A 5368-nucleotide genomic window follows, 5' to 3' on the forward strand; every position below is an offset into this window, starting at 1 on the left:
AAGGGAGTAACCGATTTGGTCCATACAAATCGTGAAATGTCTACGAGACTTAGATAAGGTTCCAATATGGACTCAATCGTTCCACTCCTTCGGGTACCTCCCACACAAAATTTCCTTCTCTCGAATCGCTTTGATTTTTGTTGTAACAACTTGTATTCATTGCCCCCCATACGACGGTATAAGTTTCATCAGGGACAATTCCATATTTCCTGAGAAAATAACCTGAAAGGTGCAAAAAATTCCTATGACACCGGGTGTAGAGGTTGGAGCGCAAGATAACTCTCGAACGGATCTGTCGATTCGGTCAAAAATTTGGCCTTCCTAATATTTTGTCCAAATTTATTTTAGGTTTGGAGATATGTTATATCGGCCCACTCCTTCCGGTACCTCCCCCACAAAAGTTCAAAATGTTTGGAAAACTTCTGCGCAAGATAACTCTGGATGAGAGTATCCGATTTTTTGGACACCCTAGTTATATTATCTCAAAAATGCTCTGCAACATCCATACCCTTCTATTCCGAATGGAATTTCCACTCTTCAAAATTTTGTTGGACTTTTCAATCAGGTTGTCTTTCAGTCCCTCATCTATATTGATTGATATTCACATCTATCACATATTGCTATCCAGCCACTATATGTAAAGTGTCAGTGGTTTCTGTTTTGATTCAAACAATTTGTTTTTGCCACAACCTTTACAGACTTTTACCGAAACAATCTACAGATGTTTACTAAATTAACTTCTTAAGAACTTTTGAATGTTTTCTCCCTCCCTTTCCCTTCGAACAAAATTACACGAAAATGTAAAAAAAATACAAATTGTGAAATGTTTTAAGTTTGCCATAAATATATTAATTATTTTTCACAAAATAACGTCTGGCAAGTAGTTTTGTCTCTTGCAAATAAATTAAGAAAAGTCTGGCCAAAAGAAAGCAACAAATAAACATAAAATCAGCCAACAACAAACCACTGCACGAAAAATTTGTTAACACACCAGGCTGGCAATTTAAGAAAATATGAATTGCTTTTGCTCGTTTGTGTTCTTTTCAATTTTTTTGGGAAAGCACCGCTGCTTCTTTTTTGTGTGTTTGGTTTGACCCATTTGTAAAAGAACGAGGTAGCGATGCTTAATACAACCTATTTCATTTTGACCACACGGAGACCGACTGAACATGGCAGCCGAGCAAAGAGCCGGTGGTAACACACAAAAAGAGTTCAATAGCAGGTTTTGTTGAAACAACAGTCTTTTCTGATTTCTTTTCGCAGAATTGTTATTTTTTCAAGCTCCACTTTTGTTAATATTTTTTTCTGGTTGCTTGTGAAAAACAAATGTCCGGCTCGTTTGTATTTGTGGAACATTTAAATCTCTCGTCTTATGTTCGCCGTGCTGTTTTCATTTCTGTATGTGCATGAGAGCGAGTTGCTTTTTTGTTCGTTTCGCTAAGTTCAGTGGTTATGTTTCATCCTGGATACTTTAGTTTGGTTTCCTTTTATTTTTGTTGTGTTACATATCCTGTACCACAGGATATGATGTACACTAAGTTGGTATTTCCGTTTTATGTCATGCATGTGCGTAATTGGTCGGTGACCATCTAAATATAAGCTTTTGGCTTTATAAGTTGGCAGTTTCATGCGTTTGCCGAAGGAGTCATAAAGGAAGTTGAGGACAGGATGTTGGAGTTGGCAAAAGCATTTTTGAGAAATTATGAAGCTATTTTTATCAACATTAAACACGATCTGTATATTTGGATTTGAATTATTTTATTTTGTGCATTGCCATTTCCATTATCTTGGGGCCTAAGTGTAGGAAAATCATAACAGTTGTTATTTTTCCATAGCTAAAATTAGCTATAGTTACGAGCTAAACGGGTTTTCCAAGAAGGAAATAATAACTACTGAAAGCCCATTGACGAATCAATTACGAATTACAAATATTTCTAAAAGGACTTTCAGAAAATCAATTACTGGCCACGAAATTTCTTTGGAAGTCGATTTGTTCTGAGTGGCGAACTAACGTTATTGCTTAAGTAATTATTCCACCGTAGTGCAGTGGTAAGCACTTCCTACTTACACTCTGAAGGTCTGCGGTTCATTCCCTGACAAGAACATCAAAATTTTCCACAGTGTAATGCTGTCTTACATTCCCTGAGAGAAGTCTCCCTTGTCCCTTTGAGAATGTTGCGGTTACATCTGTATGTTTGTATCGGCAACATTCATCACTATTGATACAACCTCATGGAAGTGGGTTCTTCTGTACCGGATTGTCCCGGAACCATACAACATTTGTGTTCTGGCCAGCAGCTGCCACCTCAGCAGTGTACACAGCGGCATGCAGTGTACATATGTTCGTTTTTCTGTGTTGGGAGCAGCAAATCCCGGAATGCCTGCTCTGGCCCGTTCCCGATGGAGGAAACCCACGACCAATTTTTATACCATCCAACATAATGTGGAGAGTATAATTCGATTTGTCATTTCGTTTGTAACACATTGAAATATTCATCGGAAACCCTATAAACTATATATACTCTTGATAAGGGCAAAATTCTAAGTCGATATAACCATGTCCGTCTTCCGTCCGTCCATCTGTTGAAATCAAGATACTGCTCGCAATTTTAAAGATAGTGGTTTGTAATTTGGTGTAGAAGCTTCTATTACTCCAAGGATGTTCGATATTGCCAATGTGCTTTATCGGTCCACGTTTTGATATAGCCCCCATAGAATGGTAGCAACCGATTTTCGTATTGTGAAGGTTTTAGCCTCATTATCGCAACGATATGGCTGAAATTTTTTATTTTGTCTTCGTTGGGGGTATAGAAATGTCCCCCTTAAATTTGTCGGTATAGGTTCACGCCTTCATATAGCCCCAAAAGAACGTACCTCCACATTTTCGGCGTTTTGAAGGTTGTAGCCTCAACATTCCTCCTCCTGGCTGAAGTTTGGTATTTGGTCTGTATTTAGGGTACAAGTACAAGTCCGCGACTTAGTATAGCCCCCATTGAACGGCACCTTCCTTTTTCTGATATTTTGAAGGTTGTGGCCTCAATATTCCACCGAAATGACTGAAAATTGGTATTTGGTCTGTATTTGGGGTATTAAACATTCCATAAGAAATTTGGTATAGGTCCTTCATAAAGCCCCATAGAACGGTACCACGCGATTTTCGGTATTTTGAAGCTTGTGGCCTCAAAATTCCACCGAAATGGCTGAAATTTGATATTTGGTCTTCATTTGGGGTATTACACGTTCCATAAGAAATTTGGTATAAGTCCACGCCTTCATATAGCCCCATAGAACGGTACCGCTCGATTTTCGGTATTGTGAAGGTTTTAGCCTCATTATCACACCGAAATGGCTGAAATTTTTTATTTAGTCTTCGTTAGGGGTATAAAACGTTCTCCGCGAAATTTTGTTGGTATAGGTCCACGCCTTCATATGGGGAATGTATGAATGTTTACAACCCGCCGAAAAATTGCTGTACTCCAGGTTATAGGCCCAACATTAGCCCGCTTTTCAGAGGGCATAACCGTCTGGTCTTGGGGGACTTTAATGCACATCATTCGGTCCTGGGAAACGACCAGAAGGATGTAGTGTTGGCTGAGCAGATTGTAAACTCTACGTTTTGCACGGTGAATGGAGGACTCTTCCACCAGAATTAACGGGGAATATCCCAGTTCGCCAGACATGACCATCACGTGATCTGACAAATGACACCATCTAGAATCCCGTCGTTTCTCTTGGATTTGTCCATCTCCCTATAATTGTTTCCATCAGCAGACCGCCCGATTTCATCATCTCTGAACGCCGCACCTGCATCAATAATGGGAAAGTTAATTGGCCTATTTCCAGAGAGTTCAGTAATCACCGCTTTAGAGATCTGCAAAAAGGACGTAACGAGACATCACCACTGCTGCAGCAGCTCGAAATATATCTGCTGTTCGAATACCCGGCGTGATACCAAACTTCCCAGCAGAGACGGCGGCATTAGCAAATGAGCGTAATGACCTTCGTCGTACCACAGGGTCGCGGAGCTGACACTGGAAGTTAACAGGTTGGTCGGTGAGCAGAAGCGAAACAAGTGGTTAAATCATTTGAAGAATTATAACATTGGGACCGGAATAAGTGAATTGTGGGAAACGATTAAGTCGCTCTCAAACTCTGGAATAAAGGAAGATAGGACCTCAGTCACGTTTGGCGATGTTACGTTCACTGATCCGAAGAGGTGCGCAGGTTATATCAATCGATAGTTTGTCGAGTATGACAGAAGAGAAGAGTACTACGTCGCAATATATCTCTTCCTGCCGAAAATAAACCACCGCAATTTACAATGTATGATGGTGCGAATGTCATCAAATATGCTAAATCATCAAAAGCGCTTCATATACCGGCAGTCGAGTATCTCACTTAAGTCTTCAACCTGTCGCCACCAACCCACATCGTTCCCGATGTCCGGAAAATGGGCAAGGTGGTTCAGCTATTGAAGCCAGGCAAAGATACCAGCAAAGTTAAATAGTGCAGGACGATTTCGTTTTTGTTGCACGTTACAAAGGCCCTTGAGGCTTTACCTCGTCAACAGCGTTAGAAATAGCTATCCAGTTGCCGATCAGCAGTACGGGTTCCATAAGCAGCACAGCACGACCACAGATCTGCACGCCATCTCCACACATAGTAGTCGAGGTTTCGACCAGAACAAGCCGTTTAATTGAAAAGTGATGGGGGCGCTCGACTTATCAAAAGCCTTTGATACTGTCAAGCACTCCACCCAGCTTGAGGACATCGAACAGACCAAATGTTGTATAATGTGTGCACGCCATTCGTACGTGAAATTAAGGAACTAGAAGTCCATGCCCCGCATAGTGAAACAGGGAGTTCTCCAAGATGGGTTGATACCTCTCTTGTATTCTACCTCCTTCACACAGAATTGAGATCGAAGCGTATGCGGATGATTGTGCGATCTTGACGTAAGGTACCTTCCCTGATGTCATTTGTGAAATGCTGAACTCCTATTTGACTATTTTTACAACCTTTTCTTCACACAAGGAATATGCAAATATTCGCACAAAATTTTCGACCGCTCTATTCACCTCATGGACGACACAGGTGAGAACAGAGGTCAGAATTCTGACCACAAACTACCCCAGGGGTCACATTCGATAGCACGTTCAGGTCGGCGGCTAAGTCACAGCTATCTGTGACATTCTGAAATGTAGAACTAAGTCCTAAATTCTCTAACCGGCAGCACTTGAGGTGCAGAAAAAGAAACCATCTTGACTACATATGACGTGATAAGTCGGTCTGTGGTAAGCTATTCGTCGCCAGTTTGGTCCGTGAGTATAAGTGCAACGCGATCGAAAAATATTCAAACGCTATTGAA

The sequence above is a fragment of the Musca autumnalis genome, unplaced genomic scaffold (assembly GCF_047663935.1).
Source record: "Musca autumnalis isolate F117 unplaced genomic scaffold, ASM4766393v1 scaffold_122, whole genome shotgun sequence".
NCBI classification, from domain to species: domain Eukaryota; kingdom Metazoa; phylum Arthropoda; class Insecta; order Diptera; family Muscidae; genus Musca; species Musca autumnalis.